The sequence below is a fragment of the Dermacentor albipictus genome, chromosome 1, assembly GCF_038994185.2.
Source record: "Dermacentor albipictus isolate Rhodes 1998 colony chromosome 1, USDA_Dalb.pri_finalv2, whole genome shotgun sequence".
Taxonomy (NCBI): Eukaryota; Metazoa; Arthropoda; class Arachnida; order Ixodida; family Ixodidae; genus Dermacentor; species Dermacentor albipictus.
Genome location: NC_091821.1, coordinates 461437464 through 461458595, shown reverse-complemented (window position 1 = coordinate 461458595; position 21132 = coordinate 461437464). Strand labels below are relative to the sequence as shown.

The 21132-nt window shown below is 44.0% G+C and overlaps 1 long non-coding RNA gene across 1 annotated transcript; it reads right to left on the bottom strand.

Annotated features, from left to right (window-relative positions):
* Positions 1-10314: 10314 nt before the first annotated feature.
* LOC135902842 (uncharacterized) lies at positions 10315-20793 on the bottom strand. Its single transcript, XR_010564624.2, has 3 exons — positions 20669-20793; positions 19054-19184; positions 10315-10433 (listed from the first exon to the last, which is right to left on the bottom strand). It is a non-coding gene; the product is annotated as an uncharacterized lncRNA (long non-coding RNA).
* Positions 20794-21132: the final 339 nt, after the last annotated feature.

The window sequence follows — 21132 nt, the reverse complement described above, 5'->3', positions numbered from 1 at the left end:
TGGACCCTTTTATACTGGCTTTCTTTTCCGGTCGGAACCTTGGCAACAGCTTCCGCCATACTTTTTGAACCTGCAACATGTGCAGAGAAAGTCACATCACTGTGCGTTGATTGTATGGCTTTATTGTTCTACACATTCTATCAAGTCATTAAAAAATTCAGTTCGCACATTTTTACTACTGTATACAGACAGTCTAGTTGCTATACACGCGAAACATTACCATCCCTCTGACAGAATGCAACAAAAGAAGCGCACACTGTAAAGCTACACTAAAATTTAAATTGATGCGACACCGTATGAGCATACAGTATGCTTACTGTATGCTCTAGCCCTGTGTCAAGTAAAAGTTAATTGTCAATCATTTATGGTGTATATCTACTTATTCTGGGTCATCAAACTGTACAACCAATGTTACAAGTTTACACATTGTTGGCTTTTGTTTGCCTATGTGATCCGTTTCCTACTTACGCATGCAGTAATCCCACTGTAGTAAGGAAAAAGAGTTCGAAAAAGAAATGCCATGATAATCTTCCACATTTACTGAGGGCAGGAGCAATGGCCAATACCATGTGGTTGAAGCAACATAATTACTCAGTTTCCACACAGCTTAATTGTTCATCAAGTAATAAAGAGGTACGCTGTGCGCCTGTGCATGACCAATAAAATCTGACTACTTGACACTGCACTAAGGCTGCTGCTTGGTACTGTTCAGCAGTTCGGCTTTGGTTTTCTGATATACAGAACTGTTTAGGTACCAGTATATTACTTTGCAATAAAATGGAACTTGGAGCACTGGTCATTTGCACATAAATAATGCGACAGCAAATATAACACAAGGATAGGAATATGGGTCTCTTAGAAAAAGTACATACACATTATGATTATAATGTGATGCGATGCCACAATGAAAAAATGGCTGTGGCTTAGGTAAGGTTAAGCCCAGGATGCGAAGCATACTAGCCTTTATTTTAGTTGTTGAACCACTGTTTAGCCTGGTGAACTGCTGTTGCTTGGCTATATTTGGTTCGGCTAGACGAAGAAACAACTCATGCATTACTGCTTCGCCTTCAAGAGTGGAACGCGACAGCGTTCCCGTCGACCCGCCAAGGGTTGTAAGACAATGGGCTACAGGGCAGCGACTACGCGCCCCGCATTGGACGCGGTGAGCGTCGAGCAAAGCAGCGTTCGGCGCGGCAACGAAATGTGCGCCTGAGCAAGAGACGCACGCCTTAGAAACAGCTCGTTTCTAAGGCAACACCGCATTCACTAGAGGCGCTTTTGTATCGCTTTGAAGCATCGTACTCGTGGCTCAGTGGTAGCGTCTCCGTCCCACACTCCGGAGACCCTGGTTCGATTCCCACCAAGCCCGTCTTGCAAGAGTTGAGCCAAAGCCACTTCTCCTCTGTCGTGACGTCACGGTGTCACGTGGTTTCAAGGCGACACCGCCGCGCCTGAGGAGCTGGGTTGAGCTCTCGTAATATGCTTCGCATAAAAGAAAGCAACGCATGGAAGTGGACGGCACTTCCATGCCACCAAGGTTATTGGACAGACAGTACTTCAGAAGTTCCCGCAACACAGTCAAAAAGGCAAAGCCGCATTTCCTTGCGTTCAACACAATGTGTTGGCAGGCTAGTTGGTGCGAATCCATAAATACTTTGTTAAGCGCAAAACAATGGACACAAAACGACCCCCCCAGCACAAGGCGCTACTCTCAACTGACATCACTTTATTGCGTCACTCCTTTATAGAAAGCAGATTCTAGAAGAACATGCGCAGTGAGCACCATGTGCAGGAACCACCAACAACCAACCACAAGAGCGTACTCATGCGACGGAGTCCAAAAATCCATATTGAGCCCTGCACAAGGTTAAGGAAGGCAGACTAATGCACTGTTACCCCAATGACTGTATGAAGAAAGCTTCCGATAAGTCTCGGGCGGTGGTATCACAGCATTTTTTCAAAATTGTAGTATCACGAAACATGGCTTTGCACTTCCATGTTTTACAATGTTGAGCCAAATGGGAACCTGTCCCTGTTGGTATGGATCGCTTATGTTTGCAATGTTTCGCGATACTATGATTTTGAAAAAGAGCCGGGATACCACCGCCAGAGAGTTATCGGAAGCTTTCTTCATGCAGTCATTGGGGTCAAAGTGCATTAGTGTGCTTTCTTTAACCTTGTACAGTGCTCAATATGTTTTTTTTTATTCTGTCGCATGAGTGTGCTCTTGTGATCAGATGTTGGTGGTTCCTGCATACGGTGTTCACAGCCCATGTTCTTCTAGATTCTGCTGTCTACAAAGGAGGGATGCAATAAAGTGATGCCAGTTGAGAGTAGCGCCTTGTTCTGTCATCTTTCTTGTGTCCGTTGTTCTGCGCTAAAAAGCAATTATGTATTCCTTATGTGTGTTTGAAGACAGCTCCACATGCAGTGCGATTCCAGTATTGCTGCCCAGTGGTTTAGCTCACCGCAGTTTCAAGTACCACAAAATATAAGGACAGAAAACTGCAATATAGTTTTGTTGAAAACAAGAATATAACGTGAAGTGCATTCCGAGGCCAGAAACTATAAAAAAAATTTCATGATGCACCACAGTGCAGGGTTTCATAGCAATGTCAAATACATTTGGTGTAAATATCACACTAGGATGGTACACAATGGTGGTAATCTGTAATAATATAAAAGGTGCCTTAATGCTACAACAAAAGTTGACATTACTTAATAATAGCCCTGTAAAATTTAGCATGCAGGGGCACCACTTGGTTAAACAATAGTGATGTAATATCTATGTATACAAGTATTACCCATGCATTTCTGTCATTGTCCAAATGGCATAAATGAATGGGTAATACTTGTATACATAGATATTACATCACTATTGTTTAACCAAGTAGGCAAACTATGTCTGCCTCATACAAGATTAGAATTAAACCATAAGTTATATATAGTCACCCTAACAGTAACACCTCATTTGAACTTCACAGTAAGTAGACGCCTGTTGATGCCAGCCTCCCCCAATGCTAAACTGTGCTGCATGCTTTACAGAGAAATTATAGTGGTATCACTTAACTCTGAAGTTATTCAGGACTGCAGCATTGTAGAAGACATCTACAAATGTCCCATTTTATGTATAACAGCCTGAGTTGCATGCACATCTTACCAAGTGCAAATTAAGATTACTTCTCCTTGTTTAGCATTTTGCCTGCTAGACCACAATCCAATGTCATCAATATTGACACGTGTACCTATCTTTATCGGGCGACCACGTTTCGCCGCTTAACAACTGTAATCGCACAGTGAGGGACGCGCCTGAATGTATCTGATGTTTCTGGAAAGTTATCGATGCTTCTACCTGGCTGTCTGTTGTCGCCGAACCTTGTGTTATCTGATTTCATCGCGTAACGCGAATGGTGTAGAACTTTGTGGAAGGCACACGGGTCCGAACGATTAGTCTGGAACATTCGACGACTGCTCTATAAAAGCCGACGCACTTGACCCGCTGATCAGATTTTCGACGATCGCCGACTGTGTTCGCCGCTATCGTTGTGCTTTAAGTGCAGCCTGTTTTATGGGCACAGGTTCGCCCAATAAAAGCTAGTTTTGTCTTTCACAGTACTGCTACTGTGTTCTTTCTTCACCGTCACTACCACGTGACAATATATTTATTTATTTATTTATTTATTTGAGTACCCTAAGGGCCCGTTAGGGTATTACATGGGGGGGACGGAAAAGTTCACGCATGAGTGAAACCTGTACAATGTAAATATATGAAGGCATTAGGAACCACAAAAAAGATCTCGCAGAAGCAAACAAACAAAAGAAAGAAAGAAAGAAAGAAAGAAAGAAAGAAAGAAAGAAAGAAAGAAAGAAAGAAAGAAAGAAAGAAAGAAAGAAAGAGAAGGGTAATGGAGTTTATACAATGTTTAGTAGCGTGAAGCACGCATAAGAACCTAAAATGTGATGCAAACAATCAGTACCCATCAGAACACGAGTTTAAGGATACAATCGAATAATGATTTAGGTAAACAGCCTACACAGACACATATAAGATGAAACGGAATGAATTTTATACAATGCCAAGCACTTGAACACACTGTTTAAGTAAATATTCAAGGGAATATGGCTTCGGACAGGTTGACACAATCTAAAAAGGTTAGCAGCGCTGCAAGAAATGATGATGATTCCATAAGCGAGACAATGTTTGCAGGTAACCACTTCCAATCAGCAATAGATAAAACTAGAGGCGAATTTTGATAAGCGTTAGTCCTGGCAAATATAGGTTTTTCTTTATGAACATGCTCTGTGCCTCAAATATATTACCTCAAGGAACCTAATTTGGCTTATATATTAACACCTTCACATGCTGCCACAGCTGCACTCTGTAATATGCGTTGCAATCATAAAGGAGTGCTTGTCCACCAGCACTCCAATGTCGCTGACAGGGATCACCTACACATCTAAGTAGATGTTCATAATTCAGGTAGCAATTAGCCAAGAGAAAAAAATCCACTCACTTTGAGAGCTGCAATACTGCGATAACTTGAGAGAGATGGACCCACTGCAGGCAGCAGACCTCTTCTCAGCTTGAGCAGAACAACAGCAACATGCCTTTCAGTAAAAGAAAAGGATTGATTAGTAATGATAAGTTACCTTGTTTTTGCTGAGTATCAACACAATCTGACTTTCATGCATATCCACTCTCCGCTTTAATAATACAACTGAATTATTTGTAAAATAAAAGAGCATATGATGATACCATTCGCTTCTCTTGCATGTCCAAATTTTTTCGCACTGATACCCCGTTTACTGCTTGCTTACTGACACGAATGCCTTGACTGCCCAGACATCAATCGAAGCAACACGTCTTCCTGCATTGAAAAAAGTTGCACCAACGAAACACAGCAGAGCAGCCAAAGAACTTTTTTTCTGGTCACAATTCATACGTGCACCCAAGCAAGAAAGTAACGATCACAGGTAGTGAGCCACTGCTATTGCCTCGAACGTTTATTTCCGTATTCTAACAGAAGTTCTTGTATCGGATACAGTATGCTCTCAAGCCAATGCAAGCGTCAATACAAGTGCGCAACTGAACGCAGTTTTCTTCTACGCTTTTAACCCGAGTGAGAAAAAAGTTATAAGTACCTCACGGAAATTGCGATCGAGCCGATCGCGCTACCACTGGAATCGATCTGAAAAGGTAGGGTGATCCCTTTCCCCATTCATGCGTCATTTTTGCCCTAAGACGTTGCATAGTGGTCTTTTGAAACAATATTTCTGTTCGCGACACCGGCTTACCACACATCATTTTAACACCTACGTTATGCAAACCAAATAAGATTATAATGGGCTTACCTCATGAGCAAGTTACGAGCGCGCGTAGACTGTTGAACACCCGTTGAGAGCAAGCAGGCTATCCGTGTCCAAGCGCATACGTGCACCCAAACACAGGACAACTTCTTCGATGCCGCAGCGTGCAGAGTTTTGTACACGAAGTGAAAGACATCCAGCGCAAATATCTCCGCGCGATGACGGCAAATGACGAGCGCACAAGCGTACACCACACAGCGACAAATTCGGAACTTTGCCAATTCGAACGTGCCGAGACCCAAGCAGCGTAACCATCCATCGTTTCTGTTCTTCGCTCCCGATGCGTCAATCTCTCTTCCTTGGGGTCTTGCTCCACTCTTGAGTACAAATCAAGAGATATTTACGGCGAATTAACAACTTTTACAACACGACACGAAAAATTCTGGCTGACTACACATGTGCACCTCCGTCAGTCACTCTTAACGGATGGATGGATGGACGTTATGAGCGTCCCCTTTGGAACGGGGCGGTGGCTTGCGCCACCAAGCTCTTGCTACTATGCTGCCTAATATCCTGCCTAGGTTAACCAATGAAAAACAAAAAACACTATGAACTACCACGTCCGAATTTTCTGATACCCTATTGCTAACTGTGCTTTTGTACGTCTCCGTCCTTTGTCGTTTCCCTACTTTTCTTCCACCAATCCTCCAATCGCCTCTTACTGATGTCTATTGCGGACCTGTTTGCTTTACCACTGCTCCCACTGAACCCAAGGGCTTCAAGGAGGCCAGTGGTGCCTAAATCGACCGCTGGATAGACGTCTTCACATTCTAATAAAATATGCTCCGTCGTTTCCCTAGCTTTACCGCAGCAAGCACATGCTTCTTCTTCCTTCTTATATCACGCTTTATAGGTGCGTGTTCTAAGGCATCCCGATCTCGCTTCGAAAAGTGATGAGCTTCCCTTTGAGTTATCATAAATGGTTTCTTTCGTAATTTCGTTTTTTCCCCTTAAGTAGTTACTCATGGCAGGTTTCTTTTGCATTGCCGCCACCCATGAGATTAATTCAGCCTCTCTGACTTTCCGCTTGACCTTCTTTTTTGCTGTGTTGCCCACCCCACAGCCGCATACTTGCTGGTAAGCTTTCTAGTTCTTTTCCTCCACTGTGAATCAATGTTTTGCCTGTACAGATACCTGAACACTCTCCCAGCCCATTTACTTTCCTCCATATTCCTCAGCCGTTCTTCATACTCAATTTTACTGCGAGCTTCCCTCACTTCAAAACTAGTCCAGCCCATATCCCTTTGCACAGCTTCATTTGTAGTCTTCCCGTGAGCGCCCAATGCGAGGCGACCCACTGACCTTTGGTTCCCGTCGAGTCCTGATTGTACCCCTGATTTAAAGAAACAACCGCATTTCCAAAAGTAAGTCCTGGAACCATTACCCCTTTCCACATACCTCGGAGGACCTCGTACCTATTGTATCCCCATATGGATGGATGGATGGATGTTATGAGCGTCCCCTTTGGAACGGGACGGCCGCGCAGCGCGCGCTGCCCCCTGGTGCCGCACTCTGTGAGCGCGGAGAACAGAACAGATTCGGTTTCGTTTTCGCATTTCTGCTTGAGTTACTGGAACTGCAAAACAATTGCTTGACAATTAATTGATTTCTAAAGTAGGAAAACGCTTTCTCTCCCGCAAGTTAGTGCGTCTTATACAAACGGAGAGAGAATGCAAGAAGCAGAAAGGCAGGGAGGTCAACCAAACCGTTCGCTACTGGGGATAGCAAACTCCTGTGCGGCAATGAAGTGCAAATCAGTGCACTGCTATGAGTCCATAAGCTCCAGTATAGTGATAATTTGGGCTGGTTGGTGCATGTAATGAGTTCTGTCATAACATTTACCCATGTATAAAGCACATGGAACTAATGTTGTTGCATTCTAGGTCGAAAAGTAATAAAGCTTGAATCGTTACATCTCGGCACTGGGCAATCTTTTCCGTCTTTTTTATTCTTCTTTTGGACAGTACACACAGTACTAGCACGGTAATAGGTCCTTCATCTTCACTCACCTTCCAGTAGTTTGCACACATGTCGGTGCATGTTCGTGTTCTTTATTCTGCCGTACAACAATGAGCGCGCTTACCGGTCTTGTTTCAAGATGAGGCTCCAAATGTTTGCGATTACATCTTACCGCAAGAATTAACACATGAACAGTGAAGATTGTGCGTAGTCGATTTGTCTCAATGAATGGGTGGTTATTGTCAGAGACGAGTTATTTTGTAAATATTATGGGAATGAGTTTAACCAACTACATTGCAGTTCAGCAATGCCCTTTCACACTTGGGTTAATTGCTTGCCGCATTCGAAAATTTCATCCGACCGTTGTACTTGGATCTATAGGTTGCCAGTATCCTTCGCGACCATTTGTTGCTAAACGTAAACGCAGTTACGATCATTATACCACTCCCTGCGTTTCGGTACTGGTTTATAGTGCGTACAATTTTTGGCGTAGAGCACCAATGTCAGTCCCAGTGCACCAGCACCTGAGTGCCGCAAGCTTGTTTACGTATGCACGTATGCCCACGGCTCTTCGTTCCCTTAAACATATATGCTGTATTATTAACTGCAAAGCGCTTAATTTGAGAACATTGCGAGAACGCGCATATATTTGCGCATATGATCAGCGTTACAAGGCCCATATGCGCGGCAAACTGCGACCGAAATAGAAGATGCGTACACGCATCTTCTATTCCGGTCGCATATTTATACAATCTGTTATTGCGGCTTTTGGTAGAAGGCTAGCTCTCACATTTTGTACGCATCTTCATACACTCTAAAAATTTTAACACCCTTAAGGGTGTAAATGACTTGTCCCATGGGTGACACCCTTAGTGGGTGTATTGCTACACCTCAAGCAAAGGGTGCAAATTAACACCCTACAAAAGAAGGGGTGTTAATATGACGTCACCTCGCCTATGGGTGTAAAGCAAACAACACTCTTCCTATATGGGGTGTAACACAGACACCACCCTTTCAATATGGGTGTGGCATGGACAACACGCTTCCAAAAGGGCGTTATCCCTGCAAGTTTTTTAGCGTTCACTACAGCCATGTAATTAATGGGCAGACTAGCTGTTGTGAATGCTGTCTAGCCTTAGCTATGGTACTACCTTGTTCAGTATGAGCCAGAATCTGTGAGGCGTCGTCATATTGCGCTTCTGGTCCGTCATGTGGTAGCATAACGTGCGACCTTTTCAGGCAAACAATTTAAGGTTTCGCCATTGCAGCAAGGCACACACGCCATGCTTTTCGTAATCTTCCTCTGCAGTGATAGTACACTGCCGGTCGGATTCAGAGCGCAATAACAATGCGCGCTGCACTAAGGACACAGGATCTCCCACACCTTGGTGCACCAGCACTTATAACCCCGTGGAAACTGCACACAGCCAAAAGCATAGTTACATGCATTTCAGAAATAATTAAAAACCTCCACTTTTCTTGGTCAAAAATTTTCGCAACACCAGCTCGACCAGGAGGGAATGACACCACAGCTCGTTGTTGTAGCTCATATTGAATGCAATAGAGCACAAGCAATGCATGGATTGGCGACGGTAACAAGTGCAGTACTACAGAAGCATACGTTTGCCTATCAAGCAGTTTTTTGCCGTTTTAAGCGCACATTTTACACCTCTATTCATCAAAGTTGTCATTTATCTCCACAGGATGCTTCTACTACTTTGACACATGACTTAAAGGTAGCACTCAAAGCCAAAGAACAAAGTGCTTCCACGTCGAATAATGTTTCAGCATTTACGAACAAAACAGCATGTGTAGCTGTGCATGCTGTTCAATATATAAGCATGCACTATTTCCTGAAATATATGTATGCTCCATTTACTGAAAGATACCTGCTTATACCCAATAACTTAGTTTATTTTTCACCATGTGCTTGCATTGAATATTCCAAAGGCATTGTAAGTTAAGCTGCCAGAATAACAATCAGCTAGTCTAAGGTTACCTAATTGAACAACATCATCGTAAAATTTGTGACAAAATGTCAGAAGTATTTATTTCATTCAAGAGAAATGGTTACATAATAACGTATGCACATTTTAAAAGTAAAAAGGAAGATGAGTAAAACCCTATCAATACAAAGACATAAGCACCGAATAATGGCACAGGCTTGCTCAATTAAATTTTAAGCAGAACAGTTTTTTTAAATAACCGCACTACGAACTATCCCATGTTTTCATTCGAAAAGCACTGCATATTATTATAAAGCACAAAAATAACCGGTCACATAAGTAAGAACAAGTCTGAGTGTTTCTATAACACAAGGCTAAAAAGTTGCGCGAGTTGGTACAGTAACATGATCTTGGATTGTAGCGCGAAGTGACATGGACACAGACTAGAAGTAGACAGGATGAGCGCTAACTCTCAACTAAATTTTTGCAAGCTATTCTCTTATCAAGTATACCTGTAGGCATTGCGACCATTGTGCTCCCAAGATGCATGAGGCATTAGTCATTGCAGAGTTGTAAGGACATGACAATCCTAGGATGATTATGTTCTTGAGGCTTTTTTTCCCTACTTTCCATCTTTTGAAACGTGTATACTTTAGTCATGAAAACAAGAATGCTACAACTGGCGTGTGATAAGTTTTGCATCTTATTTCCTAGCAGCTCATTGAAACAAGCCACGATGACAAATTTAAATGCTGCTACCTCATCAGACATTCAAATTTCTTAAACACAAACAAAACCAGATAGGCATTAGAGTGAGCATCACTTAAATACATTACACTGGTTTAAAGTTATTGCGCCACTTTGTGCCAGGTAAAAACGTTAGAAACATCAAAAATGTTAAGATTCTACGGCCAACCGTGAAAACTAAATAAAAAAATCATTAAGTTTTTTAAACGGGTACAGGAGCTTTACAACTGGCCGTCTTGGTGATGGACACGCAGATAGATGAGCAGCCATTCCACTGAGACGAGAATGTTGAGGGCTTCGCATGGAATTCTGTGAGACACTGCAGAGTAGTTCTTGGTCCACATGAAGGAGGTTGCTTGCATACACGTCTGGGCCACCATACAGAATGCATGGTGTTACCGAAACCTTTTCCCCCTGCATTGCGGTAAAAAAGCATGGTTAAGTTGATACGATATTTAATATGCAAAAAAAAGAGGTGAGACATGCAGACAGGACACGAGAGTAGAGAAGTGAACACGAACGCGAAAAACATGAAAAATTTCACTGAATCGTTTTATTAGATAAAATTTTTATACTATGTGTCATTCATTATGAGGGTTCATAACTGCAACACATTTAATATATAAGCAGGTACAATTATCAGCTTGGTCAGTTTGTACAAGCTCGTTTGAGCCAAGAAATCGAGTTTCACAATCACAACCTCAACATCACATGCAGTCCTGTGAGTGGGAATTGCACAGTTCAAGAAAAAGAAATTAAAACTCACAGACCAATCCTGAAAAAGGAATAAGCACCTGCTACTGCAAAAAGCGAATTAATTGATAGGTTTTAGTAGCACAAGGGCATCTTTGGCCAATGAGCGCCAAGTCTATACTGCAAAAGATAAACTTAGTGCGTCTTTACAAAGCAAATATATAAAGATGACTAATGCCTCTCTGCACTACAGTTGCTTTGCTCTAGCGTGAAGTCATTTTAATGCATGCACACGTACATACACATGCTACACCCAAGTGTAACAGCTGCAGAATTAAAATTGGGCATCAACAAAGTCACAACCTTTAACCATTAATCCCAAGCTGTACTAGTGACTGGAGGTAGTACCAATATCGCCAATGATGAGTTGCACTCTTTCTGCCCGATGTTTTGCTGCTCGTATTGTCAAAGATGAGTTACAGTCGGCATTGAGGGAAAGCTGCCCTCAAGAGCAGCTCTTATTTTTGTGTTATTTGTAACCAGAGACCAATGAAGTAATATATTTTTAGAATGAGAATGACACCAAAAAATTGAGTACGTAAAAATTTGGTACATTTTTCCGGAATTAACTTGGGGGTTAGCGGCTGAAGCGGCAGTCCAGACACTAGAACAAGTTTTGACATGTTTGATACCAGTGAATGCTATAAAATATGTTGGCATTCTGTAGTTTTGTCCAACAATGCAAAAGGGATTCTTAATAACTGAGGAAATAAATGGAAAAGTATCATGAAGTATATTTTATGAATGTAATGCAGAATCACTCAACTTCTGTTACTATATAATCTCCACTAGATTAACCTGCACTTTCTGAACTAGTTCAGGAGGTGCTGCATTTCACTACTCATTCCACCAGTTCAACGTGGCAGCAACTGCACGTTGTGATTTGTTTTACTTAGTGCAGGCTTTGTACAGGGCGAGTTCACAGCATTCCCTGCACTTGGCCGAAAGGTAGTGCATGTTCACGCAGCAGGTGTGGTGCCGCTTCTGCACGAGCGAGGCGCAGAAATCAGAGTTTCATACAATAATTACTAGAGGGAACTCTGACGTTAGTGTCCACAGGAGATCAAAGAAGAACGGCTGTACCAGCATGGAAATTATGAGAAGTACACGGATTTGCCTAAACGTCGTCTGTTTGGCTTCAAACGGCTTTGTGACTTTGTAAACTAGTCATTTTAAACAATATACTGTGTAATAAATAAATAAAAATTAAAATCGTCCGACGACAGGATTCAGACACAGGAACTCTAGAAGTCTGATATTGAAACCATTAAGCCGCGGAGGCATGTAACGACAAGCGAGTGCAACGCCCTGATGAATTTATGAAATGAAAGTCCGCCCTCATATTCCGCTGGGCAAACAAGTCAGTACTGGCGTAATTTACGATGTTGACGAGACCATTGTCGACTCCGATCTGTCGATCTTAATCAAGCCGGCTACCGAAAACACCATCATCATAAACGCGTTTCGCCTCGGCACGTCACGGTGTGTTAAGATCGTATTTAAGGGCGAATCCCTCCCATCGCATGTAAAAGTGGGCCACTTTCGACACGCAGTTCGCCCGTTTATACCAAAACCACTGCAGTGTTGGAAATGCATGAAGTTTGGACATGAGAGTAGTGTGTGCAAGAACACTCCCGTCTGTTCTCGCTGCACTGGGCCACACACCACTAACACGTGCGAGGCCAATGTGCTGAAGTGCACAAACTGTAGCGGCCCTCATGATGCATCCTCGAAGGAATGCCCTTTGATACGAAAGGAAATGGCCATATTGAGAAAAATGGTTAGAGACCACTCGTCTCACCGAGAAGCAGCAGCATCTATTAAGCGACGACGATCACGTCGCCGACGTCGATCAAGAACCTCCAAAGCCTCTGCAGAACGCCAGCCGCGTACATTGCCACCCGCTCTTCCGCCCCGGCCAAACACAGTCAGCTCAAAGGACACAGGTGCATCGAACAGCATGGCTGCTGACGCTTGGCCTGCACTCCCGCGGCTACATGCCCCTACTGAGCGAAACCAGAGCTCTACAGCAAAGGATACCTCATCTGTTCCTGATAAATTGTCAGACCAGGATCAATAAGTTGTTGTCATGATAAGCTCTCTGATGAGTGCTATTCGTGTTCTTCTGGACAAGCTACAGACACCAACAGCTCGAAGTGAGTCGCAAGTGCTGGATGCCATCAATCCGGTTCTTGAGAGCCTTCAGAAGTCCAGTGCTTGAGGGCTTCTAAAGCAGAACCATGGCCCATCGACAGCAACAGCGATCGTTCCGGGACGATGTCAGAAGTGCCTCCATATTTCAATGGAATGCGAGAGGCCTGAGGTCACGTATTTCGGAGTTGCGGCAGTTCGTGTTTGACAACCACTTTCCTATACTGGTTATCTGCGAACCGAACTTATCAGCCTCCATAAGACTATCAGGATATGAACCTTTTGTTTCAACCACGTGTGTCCGTAGTAGTAAGGTTTTGGTTTACATCCGCAAAGACCTTACGTATTTTTCCCAACCCGTAGCGCCACACGACGGTAACCAATACGTCTGTGTTACTGTGAAAAAGAAGAGGCTGTCTTTTACTCCTATTGGCGTCTACCTATCCCCAACCAGTCAGTTTAATAGCAAACGACTAGAAGATATTATGACTGCTACTCCCGGTCCTTGGATAATAACAGGGGATTTCAACGCCCACCACCATATATGGGGAAGCTCCAGGATAAACTCGAGGGGCAGGTCACTAATATCATTTGCATCAGGCCACAACCTATGTCTTCTAAACGACGGAAGCCCGACATTTCTGCGAGGAACAACGTACAGCAGCTGCCTTGACTTGACTTTTGTGTCACGTTGCCTGACTTCGAGCGTGCAGTGGTTCACCGATATTGAAACCCATGGAAGTGATCACATTCCGACCTATGTGAGAATCGATGGACTAAACGCCGCATTACCGGTTGTATCTCGCCAAATCGACTGGTCAGTCTTTCAAGCTCGTGTAGAAGACACATGCAAGAAACGTATCGCACGCAAATTAGAAGAAATAATTGCTGGCGCAATGCAAGATTGCACGCGTTGCTTCACACATTCATCAAAGCGTACAGAGAATGACATTGAGTTCGAAAGGCTTCGTCCACTTCGTCGCCGAGCTGAAAGGAGGTACAGGCGCACGAAGTCAATTCATGACCTCAGAGAAGCTGGGCGTATGCAAAAGAAGATAAAGCGGCGAATGGATAAGCTAGCGGATCAAAGATGGAAATGCTTTTGCGAGTCACTGGACCCCCGCAAGCCATTATCCCGTGTGTGGCGTACCCTACGGGGCCTTAGCTCAAGCCCCCAGCAACGACACCCTTTCAACGCCCTTGCTCTCTATGAAAACCGCCGTGAGGTAGAAATTGCCGAGGAATTTTGTGAGAAAGTCGCCGGCGGCACAGTTTTAGCCTTTGACATGACTTCAGGTGACATCCCCGGTCCACGAGATACAAGTATGGACGCTCCATTCTCTATGGAAGAGTTAGAAGCTGCTATGGCGCTCTGTAGGAGTTCATCTTCACCTGGGCCCGATGGGATAACATATAGTGCTTTGCGCCACCTAGGTCAAGAAGCACGAAGACAACTCCTCAGCCTTTTTAACAGCTCATGGCGAGATGGTGTCGTCCCACAGGAATGGAAACGAAGCCGCCTGGTACCACTACTAAAAACAGGAAAGTCACCGCTCGAACTGGCATCGTATCGGCCGATAGCACTTGCCAGCTGCGTCGGGAAACTCATGGAACGTATGATCCTCATGCGTCTCGAATGGTACCTTGAACACAACAAAATTTACCCTGACTCAATGGCGGGATTTCGACGAGGCCGTTCATCGATTGATAGTGTCATCGATCTGGTATCTTCTGTAGAACAACAAAAATCTCGGAAGCGATTATCAGCCGCACTCTTTCTTGACGTGAAAGGCGCTTACGACAATGTTTCCCATCAAACCATTCTAGACGCACTTCTCACAGTTGAACTAGGAGGGCGAGTATATCGATGGATCAGAAACTACTTGACACAAAGGTCCTTGTTCGTGCGTACGGAAGATGGTCCGACTACCGACCACTACACATGTCGAGGCGTTCCCCAAGGCGGTGTTCTAAGCCCTGTTCTTTTCAACCTCGCGCTTCTGGGGCTGGCTGAATCCCTCCCGGAAACAGGAAAGGGGCTGGCAGATGGAATGACACACTGTGGTATAAACTTTTTTAAAACAGGGTTGAAGTACCTCAGACAGGCTGGCCAACGTTTCGATAGGTGGACCACCTATCGAAACGTTGGCCAGCCTGTCTGAGGTACTTCAACCCTGTTTTAAAAAAGTTTATCCCGGAAACAGTGAGTGTTTCAATATACGCCGACGACATCTGCATCTGGACATCAGCGGTCACTCGCCTGCAGGTTCGCGCAAGGCTACAGCAAGCAGCAACACAGGCATCTGACTATCTTCAGACACAAGGCCTTACCATCTCAACAGAAAAATGTGCGTTAGTCGCTTTTACGCGAAAAGCAATGTCTGGTTATCCAGTATATATCAATGGCCAGCCTATCAGCTACAAGAAAAATCATCGGTTTTTAGGTGTCATTGTTGACCGGGACCTCTCTTGGAGCCCTCAGGTTGCCCACTTGAAGAAGAGGCTCAAATCTATTGTTCACATCTTCAAGTTCATCGCCGGCAAAACATGGGGATCGTCAATAGGCTCCATTCTACAGTTATATCGAGCACTTTTTATCGGATTTCTACGTTATAGTTCTCCCGTGCTTGCTAAAATATGCAAGTCCAGTCTTAGAGAACTTCAGAGCGTGCAAGCACAGGCACTACGTGTTTGCCTAGGCCTTCCGCGGAGCGCCTCAACAGCAGGAACCATTATGATGGCTCAAGACCATCCGATCACGACTTACATCAGCACCGACTCGCTCAGGGCCCATGTTCGTCATATTTCACGGATTCAATCAAGCTTTCTTGCCTGTCTGCCAGAACGACGACCACAGGCATCCTTCTCCAACGAGGTCAGCAAGTATCGTGCCTCCCTACCATCGGGGTTTACACCATCAGCACGTTCAACCTCAGCTTTGTGGTATTTAAAACAACCTCAAGTGCGTCTTACGGTTCCAGGAATAAGAAAGAAGACCGACCTATCTACCTTGGCCTTGAAGCAAGCAGCTCTGGATTGTTTGCACACTTCCTACTTTGACCGAGTCCACATATATACGCATGGCTCTTCCACCCAGACCAGCTCCACCGGTTATACCATCACGATCACTAAGCATCCGATACAAGATTTCTCACATGACAACATCGACCGGTTCGGAGCTTGTTGCCCTCCGAGGTGCCGTTGATTATATTAGCAACCAACCGGCTAATCGGTGGGCAATATTCTGTGATTCAAAGGCGGCCTTACAATGTCTTCTCTCATCTCTTCGTCGCGGGTCCTGTGAACAACTCGTATCGGAGATACGAGAACTTCACCATCACATGATTGCTAAAGGGCACGACGTCGTTTTTCAGTGGCTGCCTGGCCATTGCGGTATCTCCGGCAACGACCTCGCTGACGACGCTGCTAAGAAAGCACACGAAGGAGCAACCCTTGTTTCTATACCTTTATCGCGTACTGACGCAGCCCAACACTTAGGCAAGCTAGCGCACCGTATGACATTGGAGAAGTGGCACACACCTGATTTCACTCAACATCGATTGCATTCCCTCGATCCATCTATGCAACTGCGGCTGTTACCAGGGCTTCCGCGTAATGAGGAAACAATGCTGTGCCACTTACGCTTGGGTGTCGCATTCACGAATGCATATACGTTTTTGATTGGCATGGCTGATAGCGCCGAGTGCAATGCCTGCGGTGTCGAAGAAACTATAGACCATCTACTGTGCTACTGCCCATCATTTGAAAATGAAAGACAAGATCTCTGCACAGCTCTGAACAAGTTAGATAGAAAACCGTTCACCTTGAACAAGATCTTGGGACCATGGCCTCGTATATCGCAGCTACAAAAGGCCACAAAAGCGCTGCTGCGATATTTGAAAGATACAGGATTGAGTGAGCGTCTTTAATCCGGACTGAGTGACTGAACGATATCCCCGGTGGACTTTCTCTTCTTTCTTTAATCTTTCCGTCCCCGTTTCCCTTTCCCCAGTGTAGGGTAGCCAACCGGGCTCAGTCCTGGTTAACCTCCCTACCTTTCATTTATCATTTGCTCTCTCTCTCTCTGATGAATTTATCGCGGGCATGCTAGTGCGTTGAGACGCTTGGCGCCCTTCGATTTGGCTACCTGGACAAGCTCAATCGTTGCAATTAATAGCAATTGTGCGTGTTGACGCCGTCTTCTGCACTTCGAAGAGTATAGACTGCGCTGAAATTTACGACAAGAAGATTTAATAGCGTATAATATACGAAGCCACAAGAACATCTGAATTCACAAGCACGATTATCAGACAAATCCATGTGCTTCCCATCATTCACATGGTGGTACGACTGCAGCGCCAGAGTTCCGTCTAGTAATTACTGTAAGAAACTCTATGGCAGAAATAACCAAAGTGCCTCGCATTTTGTTCTGGAGTAATAAACTAAGTTTTGCTGGCCCCATAAATCTTACTGGTCATTAATTCCAATTTTTAGTGCCGTCACATGTCTAGTAGGCAATTGTGGTATTTTGCATAAACATTGCAAAGCCAGCTGTGGTGAATGTTCACTCTGGTAAATTGTTTATGATCGAGTAGCATAGACTACTCAAGCAATCTCTGGAAGGCAAGTTCACTTCTATAGCCACTTCTATATATGCCACTTCTATATATGCCTTCTATAGCTTTTAGCCACTTCTATATATGCCTTGTAATTACGAGGTGGTCTGTATGACACAGGCAAGCTTTAAATATGTACAACTGCCACGTAGCTGTACAGCACCAAGGTGATGTCGTTTGTCGTTTGCCTTCGTTTTGAGGAAGTGAAAACAATTCTTGCATTTTTCCTAATTAGGTAATTAGTTAATAACGATTACTTAACTGCTCAAATATTATATTGAAAGCAAAAGTGTCAGTGCGAAAATTGTAGAGCACCCTGAAAAATTCCCAATCCAGCTTTCTACTGCTCAATAGGTGCAATAAATTTTTCTTTCAAGCTTGAAAGAAGCCAGTGAACACATGCAAGTGCCGTGCAACTAACCGCTCGTGCACCTGAACACCATTTGGCTCTTCCTTTCATGCTTGAAAAAAAAAACTTTTTGAAAAGAATATTTTAGAAATTGATTAATTACTATTGACTATGTTTTAGGCAAAATGCATGAAATAGTGTGACTGCCACCTCCATTTTCGGCGACATGAATTGACTCCATTTTCATGTCCAAATCCAGCTATACATGGTGCGTGCTTTGAGCTGGTTCTGTAATTTAGGCTGGTTTTGACTAATTGAAGCTTCGCACTTTAATAATGGAGTCAGGTTAAAAAGAAATTGGTACATAAACGGTCGCCGTCAGTACACCATACTCCTTTAACTTAGTGCAAAGTGCTTGTGAGCCAAGAAGTTGGTAGTTCTAAGCAGTATTTCTCATTTTGACCTAGTGTTATAGCCCACTTACTATGATGCCATGCTGCTCAGTCATGCTGGTCCCAGCTTCAATCTAAGCCATGGCAGCTGCCCTCCAATGAGGGTAAAATGCAATAACGCTTATGCAATTATATTCAGGTGTACATTAAAGAAGGCCAGGTTCCCAAAACTTCAGGTTGTGACTTTGGAATGTAAAAGCCCATAATTTAATTTTAAAATCTAAAGGTGCTTTATTAGAAGCAGGGGCATCATTTTGAGCTTTTACTGCACTGCCATGGCACCAAGAAGCTCCAAGTAAATAAAAACAATTTCTTAGACAATGTACATATCTTGCAAACATTTACAAACACTTCTCTGCATGCACCTCTGTTGCTGTTATATTTAGATCCGTATGCCAAGGCGGGTTATGATGTTAGAACTTGTTTCAAACTTGTTTTTTTTACCGCTTTAAAGTTGTTGGTTACTTTGCATCTCATTGTGTGTAGAACGCACATTTCAGTGCATCAATTTCTTCAGAAAGTGCACTCCTCTTTATTTATTTGTGCATGCAAAAAGGGTTCAGAAGAACTGCTTTCCGAAGGTCTGCATAACAACAAAAACAATTCTATGTAGGCTGCAAAAAGAGAAAGGATTGGTTTGTAGATATGTTATTTACTTCTTTAAAAAAGAGGCAGCTGTCAGTATGCTGTTCCAAAGTAAAAATTGGCCCTACCTGGCTCTGCTTCAGTTTCCGATGTTGATGGTCCATTCGGGGGCACTCAACAGAACTCTTTGGCGATGTCGGGTGTGCTGTCACCAGGCCCAAGGTCGATCGACATCCTCACCAAAAGTCGAGTCCAAACGCTATAAAAGAAATTTTCATCATTTTGCTATCAGTTTTGTCATCTTGCGTGTTTCACACACGGCCGTCAGTGGAATATTTCGTCACTTGGATACTGAAAGAAATTCAAGCATTTTCTGGCAGCCAAGCTGATGATGATGATGTGTGGTGTTTGGGCCAGGTTTGGCCAAAGAGCGCCATGACAAGTGGTACTGTTGACGATGTATTATGGAAGATGTAACTTGGCTGTAAACTGGCCTAAAAATTGTCGCTGTAAAGTGCGTAAAATCTACGTGCTATAAAATTATGGCGATGAATAATGACAAATAGTATGAACATTGAAATCCATCGTGGAAGAATGATGCAAAATAGAAAATATATAGGATGGTAAAACTACTTGGAGCACTGCTGCCTCGCCAGAGCCCTTGAAACACAAGGGCCTAGAGGCATGTGCTATACGAAAGAGCTATCACAGCAGCATCCTCTGAAGAGAGGACGGCAGCCAAGCTGAATACACAGTAAATGGAGAACATTAAAGAGCAAATGCAGTTGTCACATTAGATTGATCAAGTACAGCAGAAATGGAAAAAAATCAGTGATACTCTGTTGGCTTTGAATGCAAGAAACGTAAAAACAGGAACTTGCAGCCACGCCACATTGAATTTCCCGCGTTTGCTACACCTCACAAGTTTGGCATCGTCCGGTACTCGGGGATAGTAACCTCTTAAAATCAAGATGAACGAGCGTCGGCATAAATTAACAGGATACTTAACCAGGCAATATTGGCGCATAAAACAACTCACGTAGCGAAGCTACTGTCAATTACCCGATGACGCATCTGCGGGCGGTGCGGTTTGGGCGAATTCAAAAAGGAAAGAGTTTCACTTGTTTCACGCCTACTAAGCTAAGCCAGAATTTGAGTTTGTTACTAAACTATACTGGATATTTACGCTCCGAATAAAACGCTGGAAATTTTGTTACGTCACATTGCACAAGTATGAAAGTGAGGAAATTGCTTTTATTGTATTCTGCCTAGACGGCATGCAGCAGCTACCTCTCATGCAACAAAAGCATGAAAGTGGTACTCGTGACACCGAAAACAAACATATACAGCGCCAACGTTACGCCCCTTGGAGTTGGAACTAAGCACGATCAAGCCAGTTAGTTTTCAAGCTTTCATAACGCCATGAACACGACCAAACATCGAGCGAAACAACTCTCTGCTTTCGAAAATTATTACCGCATCCATTTATATACTTATCGCTGCCACAAGAAAAAGTCAATGGGCTAGCTGTCCACAAGCCGCAGATTAGACTGACAGCAACATATTACGGTAACGTAGAACAATTTCCACGCTAACTTAGCAGCCGCGGTGTGCTCTAAATGCCAAAGTTCTCGTTTGCCGCTCGAAATTCACACCATGATGACGGGCACTGCATCTTTCACACGAAATATTGCACGCTTTGCGCCGGAGCTCAGTAGGAGGGCGAAACGCATTTGCACGTACCTGAAATCCGCATGCCGGACACCCGTCGACGCTTCCGAGAACGGGGCGCAGAGCCATGCACCCGTACGGCGGCTTGACTTGGACGTGAGGCACTTCTATCAAACATTTCACATGCGACATGTTTCACACCGATTGCGCGAACACCAAAAAATGACGCAGGCCGCATTGCGACGCCGAGCACACGTGCATCCACCTATGAGCTGTGTGCGCGGATTGCAGAGAACAAAACCATACAAAACGTTAGGCGCGAGAAGATGGCGGCTCTCGTTGCGTAGACGAAGCGAACGAAGCAATGATAGGGCAATTACGCGCGAATGAATGTCGCCAACTGTTGGTTCCGCGCTATGCCGGCGGTGGTGGCTTTAGTGGCGTGTGTTGCGGCTGTCTAATTTTTTATTTCTTTTCCCCAAACAGTATAGCTAAGATCAGTTATTTGTTTGAATATTTAACTGTGTCGTTTGGCA